A 17,480-nucleotide genomic window follows, 5' to 3' on the forward strand; every position below is an offset into this window, starting at 1 on the left:
CGGCTGAAATGCCAGAAACCAGTCCTAGGAAGCTTGTTTCCGGTCCAGGAAAGGCATGGCTTGGCAGTTCGGGCTGGACTGTTCCCATGAGGCACAGGGTCAGACTGATTTGCATATGGCCATGTCTGAACTGGGGTGGCAGAGTGGGCTAAAGAACGGTGATGGATCAAACCCAGATCTGTTGACTGGGTGTGAGTGTTTGATTGGTTCTGATGCTCCGTCCATCACCACCCCCTTTTATACCGCTTTGTTCGCCATAAGTTGGCAGGGTATGCTCAGACGTGAGTCCCTTGCTCAATTTGCCACTGGATTCAAGCAAGCCTGGCTGAAGACGGCTGAAATGCCAGAAACCAGTCCTAGGAAGCTTGTTTCCGGTCCAGGAAAGGCATGGCTTGGCAGTTCGGGCTGGACTGTTCCCATGAGGCACAGGGTCAGACTGATTTGCATATGGCCATGTCTGAACTGGGGTGGCAGAGTGGGCTAAAGAACGGTGATGGATCAAACCCAGATCTGTTGACTGGGTGTGAGTGTTTGATTGGTTCTGATGCTCCGTCCATCACCACCCCCTTTTGTACCGCTTTGTTCGCCATAAGTTGGCAGGGTATGCTCAGACGTGAGTCCCTTGCTCACTTTGCCACTGGATTCAAGCAAGCCTGGCTGAAGACGGCTGAAATGCCAGAAACCAGTCCTAGGAAGCTTGTTTCCGGTCCAGGAAAGGCATGGCTTGGCAGTTCGGGCTGGACTGTTCCCATGAGGCACAGGGTCAGACTGATTTGCATATGGCCATGTCTGAACTGGGGTGGCAGAGTGGGCTAAAGAACGGTGATGGATCAAACCCAGATCTGTTGACTGGGTGTGAGTGTTTGATTGGTTCTGATGCTCCGTCCATCACCACCCCCTTTTGTACCGCTTTGTTCGCCATAAGTTGGCAGGGTATGCTCAGACGTGAGTCCCTTGCTCACTTTGCCACTGGATTCAAGCAAGCCTGGCTGAAGACGGCTGAAATGCCAGAAACCAGTCCTAGGAAGCTTGTTTCCGGTCCAGGAAAGGCATGGCTTGGCAGTTCGGGCTGGACTGTTCCCATGAGGCACAGGGTCAGACTGATTTGCATATGGCCATGTCTGAACTGGGGTGGCAGAGTGGGCTAAAGAACGGTGATGGATCAAACCCAGATCTGTTGACTGGGTGTGAGTGTTTGATTGGTTCTGATGCTCCGTCCATCACCACCCCCTTTTGTACCGCTTTGTTCGCCATAAGTTGGCAGGGTATGCTCAGACGTGAGTCCCTTGCTCACTTTGCCACTGGATTCAAGCAAGCCTGGCTGAAGACGGCTGAAATGCCAGAAACCAGTCCTAGGAAGCTTGTTTCCGGTCCAGGAAAGGCATGGCTTGGCAGTTCGGGCTGGACTGTTCCCATGAGGCACAGGGTCAGACTGATTTGCATATGGCCATGTCTGAACTGGGGTGGCAGAGTGGGCTAAAGAACGGTGATGGATCAAACCCAGATCTGTTGACTGGGTGTGAGTGTTTGATTGGTTCTGATGCTCCGTCCATCACCACCCCCTTTTGTACCGGGTTACATGCACGGCAGACTGTGATGTGCTAATGTACATGGAGTTGTGTTTGTAGAGACTCATATGTCTGAATTTCATGATGTGGGGCCTTCTGGGTCCTGGATATGTTGTTTGCAGGGGATGGGCAAGTGCACTTGTCAACTGCAGAGTTTGCTTTACCCCTGAGCTATGATTGTGACACAGTGCATACTGTTGTTGTCTGGATGCCCTGCCCTTGTGACCGGAGACAGTGTTGACTGACTTTCCAGGCATGCCAGTGCCATGGCATTTAATTTGCTATGAGTGATCCTGCATTGTGTTCAAGTGTGCACCATGCACCCCATTGTGGCATTGACTATCAGGACATGAGAACATCATAGTGTGTGTTGCTGGCATGCATCACAAGCATGTGAAATAAGTCTCTGCCCATCCCTTCATCCGGACACCTGTACTGAGTCAGTGGCAAGAAATGTGCTGTGTGTATAGTGACATACTCCTACATGTTCACTTGCATGCCCAACTGATATGTGGGTGGTGCATGTCGGGACATTGGGGTATTCGCATCCAACATGCAATAGACATATGGGTGCAAGTCAAGGAGGGATATGTGTGCCATGGTTGATGTTGAGAATGACAATTGGCTTATTCTAAACTTTAAGCAGTGTTCAGCTGATGATGCCAGGGCTTGCCCTGTTTTGTGATGTACTCACTGTGGTGTGTGCAGTCAGTGCAGGTGACTGATGTTGTTCTCTTTCTTCCTATTCCTATCCAGATACATCCACGGCCAGAGGAGGGGACAGCTCCTGGGACCAAGAGGAGCCATAGAGCCTGACAGGGACAGAAGGAGAGGAGTCGGGGGGACCCAGTGGCACGGAGGGCGAATGGAGCCACACCGAGGAGTCGTCAGCACCATCCCCCCAGCTGAGGGCCACAGCAGCTCTGAGGATGACTCCCTCGTGGACGCGGGTGTCAGTAGCCACCAACCCCCAGCTAGTGAGGCTGTCCCCGCCACGGCCCCCACCACCACTATCACCACCCTCCCATCGGCTCCCATCCCAGAGGTCCGTGGAGGCTCCCGTGTTCGGGAGCATGTCTCCTTTGTGCCAGGCACCGCATTCAATGCCACTGTGTCTCCTGCTGCCCTGAGTGAGGAGTCTGTGGACTTACTTAGACAGATCCATGTAGGGCAGACATCGATGCTGAGTGTCCTCCATGCACACACCACTCTGTTTAGCAACTGGTGTCGTTCATGGAGGACATTTCATCGGGCATGTCTGCCCTACAGAGGACCAATCAGTCTGTGGCCTCCTCCCTGACGGCAGAAGTGTCCCTCCTCCAACAGTCCCATACCCCTCCTACCCCTGCACCACTCATGATTCCTAGCAGCCTACCTATCCAAAGCACACACACACCTGCACATTCTCACAAAGCCACAGACACGGGCAGCACACAAACACTCAAACCAAGGGCTAGACGTGCACACAAGCAAGTGCAGGGGACTGATACCACACTCACAGGGGATGGTTTGCAGACACACACACAGTCATCCACAACCACTCCGCAGTTCTCCGAAACCTCTCCCTCCCAGACCCCTTCCCTTGCCTCACCTGCAACCCCCATCTCCCCAGAAGCTCTTCCTCTGTGACCTTGGCCTCTTCCCCACGACCCAGCAGATCCAGATTACAAGGGGAAGAGGAAGTCCCCACACACAGAGGGGAGTGCCCCTCACACCCGGACACCCTCTCCTAGGCGCAGTCACGCAGCTCCAAGGCAAAAGGTTTTTCCTCCATCCCCCAGGCCACCAGTCCAGAGGTTCACCTGCCACACCTTGCCCCGGGTTCCCCCACCCACAGATACACCATCCCCAAAATGCTGAGGCCCTCCCCCCCTACCAGTTGCTCCTCCACACCCAGTCAGACGGTTAGTGCCACTGATGTGGGGATCGTGTCCCACCCGTCTGACTTGGGCACTGCAGTGGGGACCCAATCCACTCCATCTGACCTGCCCACTGAAGTTGTGCCGGCACCCACCCCATCTAACATGTGCCCCACAGTTGTGACTGCACCCACCACTTCAGTCAGCTCCACTGCAGTTGCAAGTGACTCTCCTGCATCCACCACCCATTCACTGCCTCCTTCTGCTGCACCCAGGTCCTGTCCCTGCGGTGCCTGGCCTGTCCCCATGTATGCCCCTCCGAGGGGATGTCCCCTGTCCTTAGAAGTGCAGGCAAGCAACGTGTGACAGTTGTCACTCAAGTTCACTCCTTGTAATTTGATGATGGACTGGCCATTGGCCTTTTGTTTGAACAGACGTTTCAATTTTCATCTGCTGAATAAAGCTTTTTTCTTTATCCTTGTGAACTTGATTTAGCTGTACATTAGGTTGATGATGTTTAGCATGCCCTTGCACCTGTAATGCTTGGTTTCCAATGTTGAATACTGAGGTGTTGATGTGAGGTACTCCCTGTGGTCCATGAGATATGTATCCTATTCTGGTCGGTATCCATGTCATCCTTTGCAGCTAACTGGGTGTGTCATGATTAACGATTTGAGAACATCTCTGTGAACATTTCATTTGCATGGTCACCTCTGTGGCTTGCACCCATGCACATATGATGTGCTTCCCATTGTCCAAATTGTCTATTTCCCTGACTTTGGGCGCATCTCCACTGGACCTACAGGTGTGGGCATCATTGGTATAGGAGCAACTGGGCCCTCTGTGCAACTTGCTGTACATATGTGTTGAGTATGTGCAGATGACTTAGGGGAGACTCACGTACTCAGGCTATTGTGACCAGTTGGTGTTCATTCCAGCTTGTGTTACATGTGTCTGTTGTGCTCCCTCTCATCTCACAATGCCTGATTGCCCACTAAGGGTGTCCCAATGATGGTTTACTTTGGTATGGCACTTTGTCCACATCTGTGTCACTGTGGTTCAGCCCCCCTCATGTGTTGTGTATTTGCCTGGGGATACTGAGACACACACACACATGTTGTGTCAGATGTGCAGTGTGAGGTTGCCTGTTTGTGTTTGTGAATCTCCATCAGTGCATTGTTATTGCTGTTGTGGGCCATTGTCTGGATGATGTTTCTGTGATTCTCCCTGCAGTCCCTGTGAGTCATATCACATCATTGTGCACATTCATCCTGGTTGTTAGGTGCCATTGCTGACATGGAATGGGAGTTTGGGAGCTGACACCTACAGTCTTAACAGGTCGTTTTGATTGGTGTGTCTGTTTTCAAGATGTGTGTATGCTTTGTGATGGTCACTTCTGCTCTTGTGTCATTGTACACTGTATGCATTGTCAGCCCCCATGTGTGGTGCTTGTCTGCACATGGCCGAGAGTATGTTTTGTTTTCACTGCAATGTTAGCCTCACCACATCTCTGTGGGTATGGGACACAACCACTAGTTTGCCCCAGAAGCGTTTAATGTGTTGGGAGCAGGGATCATACATGCTGTTTGTTATTTGCAGCTTTGACCATGATGACACTTACCTTTTGGTCACTGTGATGAGGGGGGGTTTAGACCCCATCACCACAATGCTCAATATCTGCTGCAGTTTGGACCCCACACTTAACTTTTGTTCTACACAGTGAGGGGGTGTTATTTTTACATTGACACAGTGCTATAGTGATGCTTGCCTTGTGTAGGCCACACTCATTTGTTGGTCACACATGTGCTGTTAGTTACATTGTATGTTCGAAGTCATAATCACTGTTGTGGGCATTTGTCACAGACTACACACTGTTGTCATAATGTTAGGGGGGATGTATTTTGCTGACATACATAATGTTGGAGTATGATGGATGTGTGGCGCATCATACATCCTATGGGTGGGGGTGGCAGTAGTGCTGGGCAACATAAGCCCTAGGGGTGGGGGTGGCAGTAGTGCTGGGTAACAGGTCCCCTAACAGTGGGGGTTGCAGGCAACATATGCCCTAGGGGTGGGGGTGGCAGTAGTGCTGGGCAACAGGTCTCCTATGAGTGGGGGTGGCAGGGGTGATGGGCATCATAAGCCCTTGGGGTGGGGGTGGTAGTAGTGCTGGGCAACAGGTCCCTTAGAGGTGGGGGTGACAGTAGTGCTGGGTGGCAGGGGTGATGGGCAACATAAGCCCTAAGGGTGGGGGTGGCAGTAGTGCTGGGCAACAGGTCACCTAAGGGTGGGGGTGGCAGTAGTGATGGGCAACAGGTCCCCTATGAGTGGGGGTGGCAGGGGTGATGGGCAACATGTCCACTAGGGGTAGGGGTGGCAGCAGTGCTGGGCAACATAAGCCCTAGGGGTGGGGGTGGCAGTAGTGCTGGGCAACAGGTCCCCTAGGGGTGGGGGTGGCAGGGGTGATGGGCAACAGGTCCCATATGAGTGGGGGTGGCATTAGTGATGGGCAACATAAGCCCTATGGGTGGGGGTGGCAGTAGTGATGGGCAACAGGTCCCCTATGGGTGGGGTGGCAGGGGTGATGGGCAACAGGTCCCCTAGGGGTGGGGGTGGCAGTAGTGCTGGGCAACAGGTCCCCTATGAGTGGGGGTGGTAGTGGTGCTGGTCATACAACCCCTATGGTCGCCTCATGTTAGTGGCCAGGATGTGGATCCCCTGTGTGTGTGTGCCATTTTGCGGGTATGTGTCGTTTTTTTGTGTGGTAGGTGTCTGACTTACCGTCTGCGCCGTCGGCGTTGGTTCCTGATCCGGTCATAGATGTAGAGTACTGGTATGACCTGCGCAATGGGATTCATGATGTGTTCATCTCGTACACGCTGCTTGTTGCTCCATCTCGTATCAGTTGCAAGCTGGTCTGTCTCGTAGCCGTGGACTGAGTTGTGGCGCAAATCTAGCTGATATGCTTGTTTTCCGGATGCTGTGACGTGCCGTACGTGGCGACCCGTCCGGCACGTAGGAAGTATGCATCGTATTTGTCAGGGCAGAAACTGCTATGGATACTGCTTCCGGGCAACTCGGTTTGGCGTTCGGGGTTACGGCTTGGACGGAGAATGAAGCTTGAATCACAGCCTACGTGTCGGTCTGGTTTTTTGGAAGTTATGTGCATCGTACTTCATATACAGGACGGACCGGCTATGGCTACGTGTCGGTCGCATGGTAAGTCTACGGACAGCTCTCGGAGAGCTGTCCATCCCGGATCAGAATCGACCCCTCAATGAGCAAATCACCCCGTCTACTATGAAACTACTTGTTAAGCAGGACCAAAATGTTTAATAAAGTGCCAAAGCCACACTTAGAACCCGTGTCTCCTTGTGTTATGGTTGGCTATTCAGACACAAGCCACAATAATGATGATAAATACACTTTCAACCACATCCTGTTGGTGCTGCTGGCTGTTTTACCATGCATATTGTAAGTGACCAGCTTGTTCTCTAATTAAACTATCACCCAATTGATTTGAAAATAGTTTTCTGTAGAACAGGCTACAGACTTTAACTATGACTTTTTGACTAGCTTCTTTTATCATGGTAGGAGATAGGTTCATACCGTTTGCACCATACATGCTCTTCATCACTCCCCATCGAGTGAAAGATAAGTATAGACAGGAGTTTCAACTTTCTTCTACTCCCTGAAACTCACTCTCGATTATTAGATCTTGGGGGTCCATTAGGACTTTGCCTTTTTTCACACGCTAGCAGCGGGCCTCACGCCCACCATATTAGTATGGCCAAACACAGCCATCAAAGTGCACCTGCCACCACAGTGGTGGGAGCCAATGGAGACTCACCGCTGTGCGGAATGACGTCCCGTCTGCTGTATAAATCAGGATGCCTCAAAAAGCCAGTCGCACCGCAGCAGGGAAACCACCTAACTAGAGACGGCGGAAGCTTGACAGCGGAGCGTGAATCCTGACTTCTGGTCCCGACCGCAATGGATCCAGCTCTTCACGTCTTTCCGGTGCTGTACCTGATACATCATCAGCAACTCATGGACCGTCGTGGATGCCGCCGCAGGTAAGCAACCACACAATCCCGCACACAACCACAACAAACAACTCATGGGCTGATACAGGGTCCATGGCCACACCAGACACCCTGGTGGGGACAGGAACAAATCCAGAAGTGTACCCACACATGTCCTACCTGCCACCAAGTCACCCCTCTGCAGCCAGGTCACACATCACTGTGATCTCCAAGTAATGTCCCGGTCACGTCACCGCAGCAATGAAGACAAGGGAAAACATGTGCACAATGCAGAAGGCAGGGCCAGTGACAGGTATGGGCAGGGTATAAAGTATGCAGTGCCATACCTCCCCACTCCACACAATGCCCCCCCAACATGAATGGACATGCCATGTGCACCCTCCTGTGCACCCCCATGCCCAACACCAAACTAGGTGAATCCACACCCTGCACCACACAACAAACAACCAGGGAGACAGCCACAGCAAGAGTGGCTGCAGAGGAACACACAGCACAGAAGCACAAGCCCAGGGCAACCCACACCCCACAACAACACCACATCCATGGCAAGAATGCTGAGTACAAGTACCAAATGAACACACATACAATGAACAAACACACAGCCTCCCAAGTCACACAGACATACCCCACACTGACACACAGCCACATACACAGACTGTAGGAGAGTAGGATCTGCCTCTTATGGTTTTTGCTGCTGTAACACTGTTTTTCGACTTTAGTCTGGCTGGGGCCCTGCTATTCAGGACCCCAGCCTAGCTGTTTCTTCTCTAAATTGAGTCCATGTACTTTAGGTACACCACAGATTGGATTCTGAGGTGCCCTTATAAGTCACTAGTATATGGTATACTATGTACCCAGGGCATAGGTACCCCAGATGCCTACCAGGGGCTGAAGCATGTATTATGCCACCCCTGGAAAGCCCTCAAAAATGACACCACAGGTCTGCTACTGCAGCCTGGGTAAGGTGGTGCATGTACCCCTTACTGAGCTATAGGTTCACTATATCTCACCTATCACTGCACATAGAAACCCATCAGTCACCCCTATGGCAGGCCTTATCAATCCTGAAGGCAGGGTGCTTGGTTATAAGTGAGAGGGTGCCCAGGCATTAGCTGATCCCTTCTGCAGCCTTTGGAATCCATCCTCCGGGGTTGTCAGTAGTGCAGCCTGACCATATACTCTTAAGTGCATTATAACCAAACGGTAAATGCTAACTTTGGACTGGATGCACGGAAACATGTTGTGTTTGGTGTCAAACACCTTGGAATCATACCCCCACACCAGTAACTGGTGTGGGAGTATGATCCCACCCTTCTAGAGGGAGAGACATGACAGCACCGGTATACCCGGTACCAACTTAAAAGAGCCCTGGCATCACAAAATGGTTGCTGCAGCCACAGACACGGGTCTGGCCTTCTGCTGCTGACCTAAACTCCGGCAGGGGAGGCCTGGACAATAGGTTTCCAGTCACAGGGATGTGTAACCACCTCTCAGACAGGCTGATGTAAATTGGGGCTGGGTGGGAGCACTCTGAGAGTGCTTTGAAGTCCTGCACTGGGGCCACATTTGGTGTCCCTGTACATAGTCCATCTCAAACCAGTTCAGGGGCTACCAGCCCCTTCTCTGGTGCAAAACTGGACAAAGGAAATGGGTGTAGCCACCCCTCCTTCCAAACCCTCCCATAGATCGGTCCCCTGAGTTAGTCCAACCCCTTTCTTAGGTATAAGTAAGGAACCCCTGGCAACAGGACTTTAGATATCCCTGGACGAAACTCGGCAACTGAATCCTGGAACTTCGATGCTCCACTCAAGATTAGAGGACTGAAGAAATCTCCCTTGGGGTCAAGGAGTGACTCCCCTGCTTGGCAGGCACCAACGAAGCAATTACCGGTCTGCATCTCCGAAGCTCCTGACAGACTCCAAAGTATCTGCAGCCCAGGAAGAGGATTTCCAGACTTCCCAGAGTCCGACCCGAATCCCCAGCAAAGCTGAGACCCACAGCCCTTGTGAGTAACGTGGAACTGGAACTCCTGGTCACTGTGCACATTTGCAAGTGCATTGACTTCTCGGCGTCTCTTGAAGTCGTGCTTTGGGTTACGTGTAGCCCAAGCCCGAGCACCTTTTGCACCGAAGATTGTGGGCCTACACTCCACGAGTGTTCAGTGAGCTGCTCGAGGCTCCTTTGCGATTCCTGGTCTGTCGACTGGTGGGTCCCTGTGAAGGCAACTCTGATTTTCCTTGGGCTTCCCTGGTTGCTCCAGACATGCCCTGACTCCCCACCGCGTGGTGAGTTACCCAGACCTTGCTGGTCTGCACCGAAGCATCTTTCTCCTTCCTGCGTGGGTTGCTTTTGCCAAGGCTTGTTGTGTCCTATCCGGGCACCGACGATGCAGCACTTGACATCTTTCATGGGACAGCTCAAATCCAGCTCCTGGTTGTCCTCGACACCTCCTGGTCCTCGTGGCCGAAGAGTCAAGCTTCATCTTCTTCACCTGAAATCACCTGACATCGGTGGGCATTCGTCTATCGTGCCCCTGGTCACTGGCTAGTGACCCAGACTCTGTCCCCTCTGCTTTCAGGTTCTTCTCATCTTCGATCCAGGCTTGGATCTCTTCGGACACTTCGCATCTTCCCGGCAGCAGCACTTCTTTGCCAGCTTCCATAGAAAACGACAACGCGACCCGACACCATTTGACACCTATGCACACGGCTTCCCTGGGTGAGGTAACTCGAGTACTCTGGTGCTCCCGTTGGTGTTGACCCGAGAACTTCCTAAGTCCTAAAGGGTTTGGTCCTAGTTCATCTCTAAGTGTCCCTAATCTTTAATAATCTAACCGCGACTTTCCCCATAGAAGCTAACGTAAGCTCGCGGCTGTGTTCTCACACTTCACACGGCCCCGTGGATCCCCTGTGTCACTACCTTTGGTGGTTCCTTGGGGTCCCAGCGATTCTACAGGCTCTAGGCCTTGTGTCTAGTTAAGTCGTGGTTCTTATACCACTATTTTAGAACATGGTTTGGCTCGCTCCTAGGGCCTAACGTGTATTTGTGCTAATTTACTGTAATATTTGAAGTGTAACTTATGTGTTTGGACCTCTAGCCTCATAAAGAGACTAGTAGGGTGTGTTTAGTAATAAATACATATATTTTATATATATACCTGGTGTGGTTGCCTTTCATTTAGCCATTCAAGAGATTATAGACGAGTAAAACAAGCTGCTTTACATTCCTTCAAGACTTAGCCTGAAGGCTGCTCTCCATAGCTACCACTAGAATAGCTTTCAATAAAGGTTGTCTTTAACCTATCATCAATAAGGGGTTGTTTGGACCGGTGCAAGGTGCCCACTATAAATAGTGGACAGCATATACCAGCCCAACTTCTCACATTGGTGTGCAGCCTGTGGGATTCCAGCTTTCTATTGTTTTACCAGATAATCTCAATTGAGTGACTAACTGAAAACCACTAGAAGTACCTGAGGTACATATAATACAAGCTTTAGAATACAGTAAGTTCTACTGAACTTAGAGTTGTTTGTTAAGGGCCTAGCACACCCTTTCTACAACTCAAGATAGTTTTAGTAGGCCACACTAGAGTAGGTAGTGCAATACACCACACCTCACTAGTAATGCCTTCAAGGCCAGGAACCAGTGGGTCCCTGCCAGAAGCCAATGGGCTTCTTCCCTCCAAGTATGATAACCTCCCATTCTTGGAATTGAGAGCATTATGCAGTACTAGGAGACTGAAGACAGGCAAAAGTGCAACCACCCAACGCCTCATAGAGGTACTGCGTTTGGATGATCTCAGAAGGCCTATAGGGTCTGAAGGGGTAGGCAGAGCGGGAGGGGCAGCAGATGAGGAAGGGCCTAGGTGTGAAATTCCCCATGACCAGACCTCAAATGCTGACCAGGAAGATGACAATGATCTTGACCTGGATAATCCAGCTCCCCTGGAAGATGAGGGGGAGGGCCACAATGGTCCCCTCTTTGTCCCTTCTGGAAGAGTTGGTGGTGGGCCTAGATGGTCTAGAACTCCCTCAGTGGAGTCTAACCATTCTGGTTCATCTATAGCGACCTCTAACTCTACTCATAGAAAGGAAGTGGAGAGAGAGACTGCTAAAGTATGAGGAAGCCCAGCTTAAGATCAAAAAGCAGCAGATAGCCCTAGAAAGGGAGTCCCTAGAGCACTACAGAGCTAGAAAAAAGATGGGACTAGAGTCCCATGGTGGCAGCAACATCCCTAGTGATAGGAAAAGGTCTCATGACCATAGAAACCTAAACAAGATTGTCCCTCCCTACCAGAGTGGGGATGATATCCACAAATGGATTACTGTACCGGAAAGGGCCTGTAAAGTTCAAAGGTCCACCAGGAGCAGTGGGCAGCAAACTTGTGGCTCTCCTTTGCAAACAAAGGTAGAGAGAAGCTCCTCACTGTTCGAGAGGAGGATGCTGATGATTATTCCAGTCTGAAAAGTGCATTGGTTGAAGGGTTTGGCCTAACCACTGAACAATATAGGTTAAAGTTCAGAGATACCCAAAAAGCACAAAATCAAGACTGGGTGGACTTTGTAGATTGTGCTACTAAGGCACTGGAGGGTTGGTTTCTTGGCAGCAAGGTGCACGACTTTCAAGGATTGTACAATTTAATTAAGGAGGGAGCAGATCCTTAATAATTGTCAAAATCAGCTGTTGCATCAGTACCTGGTGAACTCTGATCTGACCTCTCCACAAGAATTGGGAAAGAAGGCAGACAAATGGGTCAGAACCAGGGTGAGGCAGAAGGTTCAGAACCAAGGTGGTGACCAGAAGAAGCAAGATCCTAAGAACTCTGAAAAGGGTGTGGAGAAAGGGTAAAGACCAAAAGTCTTCACAAGGTCCCCAAAAATCTTCTTCAGGGGGGGATCCCAATCTAATAAAGGAAAAGGTCAAAAGAAACCATGGTGCAAGATCTGGAAGCAGAACACTCACTGGACAAGTGATTTCTCCAAGTCCAAAGACTCAACTCCGGCCACCATTTCCCCTAAGTCAACTGTTCCCCCTAGTGCAGCTACAATTGGTGGTGGTAATACTCAGAATAAGGGTGTAGGAGGGTTAACCACGGGCTCTGAGATGGACTCTGGCCTAGTCAGAGTTCCAACTCAGGCTGTCCTGATCTGTGATGGGGGCATGAACATGTCCCCCTTCATGATTCCCAGTAACTTGGGCAAATACAGACAGCAGCCTTTGATTAATGGAAAAGAGGCTTTGGCATTCAGGGACACAGGAGCAAGTGTCACAATGGTGACAAAAGATCGTGTGGATCCTGGGCAGATTATACTTGGTGAAATGTACCAAGTGACCAATGCTAGCAATGTCAGAACAGACCATTCCCTGGCAGTTGTTAACTTCTCCTGGGGAAGGGTAACTGGCCTTAAGAAGGTTGTGGTAAGTGAAGACCTACCTGTTGAATGCTTGCTTGGCAATGATCTGGAAACTTCAGCCTAGGCTGAAGTGGAGCTCAGGACACATGCAGAAATGCTAGGGATCCCTGCTCATATCTTTGCAGTGACAAGGTCACAGGCCAAAATGTTTAACACTGGACAGGCCCTGGATTCTGGAAAAATGAACCAGGTGCCTCCCAAGAGGAGAAGCAGTAGGGTTAAGTCAGTGCCTTCCTCCCTGACTCAGAATACAGATCAGCCTCCTGAGGGAGATGATCATGGACATGAAGAAGGAACTGTCCCAGAGGAGCTTGAACCTGATCAAGTTGAGTTCTTGGGGACAGGGGGCCCTTCCAAGGCAGATCTGAGCCAGGAGCAGCAAACCTGCCCCTCTCTTGAACCCCTCAGAAAGCAAGCTGCTGATGAGGCTGCTGGGAATGCTAGTGGCACCCATAAAATCTATTGGGATGATGGACTCCTTTATTCAGAGTGTAGAGACCCCAAGCCTGGTGCTTCCAGGAGGTTGGTAATAGCTCTGAAGTTTAGGGGCTTCCTACTGACACTAGCCCATGATATTCCCTTAGCAGGACACCTGGGCCAGAACAAGACTTGGGACAGAATTGTCCCTCACTTTCACTGGCCCCACATGTCTGAAAACACTAAGGAGTGTTGTCGCTCCTGTGTGACATGCCAAGCCAGTGGCAAGGCAGATGGAACCACAAAGGCCCCCAATACCACTACCTGTGGTGGGGGTTCCCTTTGAGAGGGTGGGGATTGACATTGTTGGTCCCATGGATCCTCAAACAGCATCTGGGCACAGATTTATCCTGGTGGTGGTGGACCATGCCACTAGGTACCCAGGGCCCGATTCACAGAACTAACTTAAGACAAAATCCTAAACTTACTACCATTTTCGAATACCGAAAGTCTTAAAATTAGGATTTTTCTCAGTTTAGGAGTCCTAAAGTTAGGACTCCTAGCTTTACTACTACTAAACTGAGAAAAATCCTAATTGTAAGGCTTTCGGTATTCACAGAAGGCATTTAGGAGTCCTAAAGTTAGGAGTCCTAACTTTACTACTACTAAATTGAGAAAAATCCTAATTTTAAGACTTTCGGTATTCACAGAAGGCATTTAGGAGTCCTAAAGTTAGGAGTCCTAACTATACTACTACTAAACTGAGAAAAATCCTAATTTTAAGGCTTTCGGTATTCACAGAAGGCATTTAGGAGTCCTAAAGTTAGGAGTCCTAACTTTACTACTACTAAATTGAGAAAACTCCTAATTTTAAGACTTTCGGTATTCACAGAAGGCATTTAGGAGTCCTAAAGTTAGGAGTCCTAACTATACTACTACTAAACTGAGAAAAATCCTAATTTTAAGACTTTCGGTATTCACAGAAGGCATTTAGGAGTCCTAAAGTTAGGAGTCCTAACTTCTGTGAATACCGAAATGAGTAAGTGCCTTCTGTGAATACCAAAATGAGTAAGTGCCTTCTGTGAATACCAAAATGGTAGTAAGTTTAGGATTTTGTCTGAAGTTAGTTCTGTGAATCGGGCCCCCAGAGTCCATTCCCCTTAGGACCACTACAGCACCTGTGGTGGCAAGGGCCCTCCTGTGAATTTTCTCAAGAGTGGGCTTTCCTAAGGAGGTAGTATCTAACAGAGTTGAAAACTTTATGTCCAGTTACTTGACTCCAATGAGGACGGAGTGTGGAGTGAATTACAAATTCACCACACCCTATCACCCACAATGCAATGGTTTAGTTGAAAGATTCAACAAAACCTTAAAGGGCATGATCAAGGGTCTCCCAGAAAAGCTTAGGCGCAGATGGGACATTCTTTTGCCCTGCCTTTTGTTTGCCTACAGGGAGGCGCCACAAAAGGGGTTGGTTACAGCCCTTTTGAACTTTTGTTTGGCCATCCTGTTAGGGGTCCTTTGTGTCTGGTGAAGGAGGGATGGGAGTAACCTCTCAAACCCCCTAAACAGGACATAGTGGACTATGTACTTGGTCTCCGCTCCAGGATGGCTGAGTATATGAAAAAGGCAACTAAAAACCTTGAGACTAGCCTGGAATTGCAAAAGGCCTGGCATGACCAAAAGGCTGTGCTAACTGTTAACCAGCCAGGGCATAAAGTGTGGGTGTTGGAGCCTGTGGCCCCAGCAGCCCTCCAGGACAAATGGAGTGCCCCCCATACAATTGTTAAACAGAAAGAGGAGGTCACCTACTTGGTAGACCGTGGAACCCCTAGGACTCCCCATAGGGTACTTTATGTCAACAGACTAAAACCATATGTTGACAGGGCAGACATGGGCTTGCTCATGGCCACTGATGAGGGACAGGAGAAAGAGAGTAACCCACTCCCTGACCTGCTCTCTCAGAACCCTAATGATGGGTCAGCAGATGGTGTAGCCTTGGCAGGCAGCCTCACTGTCCAGCAACAAACTGACTGCACAAAACTTCTCAGCCAGTTCAGACATATGTTTTCTCTGACTCCAGGTCAGACCACCTGATGCACTCATGAAGTGGACACTGGGGACAGTCTGCCTGTGAAGAATAATATCTATAGGCAACCTGATCATGTCAGGGACTGTATAAGGACAGAAGTCCAAAAGATGTTGGATTTGGGAGTCATTGAATCCTCAGATAGCCCTTTTGCTAGTCCAGTAGTCCTTGTGCCTAAAACTCACACCAAAGATGGCAAGAGAGAGATGAGGTTTTGTTTGGAATACGGGGGTCTCAATGCAGTCACTAGGACTGATGCCCATCCCATCCCAAGGGCAGATGAGCTAATAGATACTTTGGCCTCAGCCAAGTTTCTAAGCACATTTGACTTGACAGCTGGCTACTGGCAGATCAGACTAGCTGATGATGCAAAGCCAAAGACAGCATTTTCTACCCCTAGTGGGCACTATCAATTTGTGGTAATCCCCTTTGGTTTGAAGAATGCACCTGCCACTTTCCAAAGGTTGGTGAATCAAGTCCTTACAGGCCTGGAAGACTATAGTGCAGCATATCTTGATGATATTGCTGTCTTTAGCTCCACCTGGGAGGATCTCCTGGTCCACCTGAGGAATGCTTTGGAGGCCCTGCAAAAAGCAGGCCTAACTATCAAGGCTACTAAGTGCCAGATAGGGCAGAGTCAGGTTGCGTACCTAGGCCACCTTGTTGGTGGAGGCCAGGTTCAATCATTGCAGAGCAAAATCCAGACCATAATGGACTGGTTTGCTCCCACTACCCAGACTCAGGTGAGAGCCTTCTTAGGCCTGACTTGGTATTACAGAAGATTTTTCAAGGGGTATGGATAAATAGGGACACCCCTGAATGACTTAACCTCTAAGAAAATACCCAAAAAGGTCCAGCGGACAGTTTGCTGTCAAAAGGCATTGGATGACCTGAAGCAGGCCATGTGCACTGCTCCCATTCTGCAAAGTCCTGATTACTCCCAAAAGTTCATTGTGCAAACAGATGCATCTGAGTAGGGGGTAGGGGCTGCACTGTCACAGTTGAATGATGAAGGTCAGAATCAGCCAGTAGCTTTCATAAGCAGAAGGCTAACCCCCAGAGAGAAACGTTGGTCAGCCATTGAGAGGGAGGCCTTTGCTGTGGTTTGGGCTCTGGAGAAGTTGAGGCCATACATGTTTGGTACTCACTTCATTGTTAAGACAGACCATAAGCCCCTCTTATGGCTAAAACAGATGAAGGTTGACAACCCCAAACTTTTAAGGTGGTCCATTTCCCTACAGGGGATGGACTAAAAAGTGGAACATAGACCTGGGAGTAACCATGCCAATGCAGATGGACTCTCCAGATATTTCCACTTAGAACATGAAGACTCAATTGGTCAAGGTTAGTTTAATGTCCCTGCGTTTGGGGGGGTTGTTTAGGAGAGTAGGATCTGCCTCTTATGGTTACCCCCACCTTTTGCTGCTGTAACACTGTTTTTCGACTTTAGTCTGGCTGGGGCCCTGCTATTCAGGACCCTAGCCTAGCTGCTTCCTCTCTAAATTGATTCCATGTACTTTAGGCACACCACAGGTTGGACTCTGAGGTGCCCTTATGAGTTCCTAGAATATGGTATACTATTTACCCAGGGCATAGGTACCCCAGAGGCCTACCAGGGGCTGAAGCATGTATTATGCCACCCCTGGAAAGCCCTCCAAAATCATACCACGGTCTGCTACTGCAGCCTGGGTTAAGTGGTGTATGAACCGAATGTATGATATAACAACGCACACATTCATCACGCATGCCTTTACAATGCGTCCACCAACATGCATGACCCACTACCACGCATCCCATTACCACGCATACCATTTCATCACACATGCATCCCAACACTTTGTAAGTTCCATTACAACGCTTACACTAACCACACATACCACTTCATGCACACTTTTATAATGTATTTGTGGTATGTGCTAAACTACCTATAGCGCTTAAACTTTTGCTCAGGGCAGCTCTTCGGCTCCCTCTCTACATTACTGTTTATGCTGTAAACATGCACTCTCGCACCCATACTCCCCTCTCTTTCCGATTCATCTACCACTTACCCTTCACAGTGACATACCCCGCAGTTCCTGGTGTCTTCC

Source organism: Triturus cristatus, chromosome 4_2 (assembly GCF_964204655.1).
Source record: "Triturus cristatus chromosome 4_2, aTriCri1.1, whole genome shotgun sequence".
NCBI lineage: Eukaryota > Metazoa > Chordata > Amphibia > Caudata > Salamandridae > Triturus > Triturus cristatus.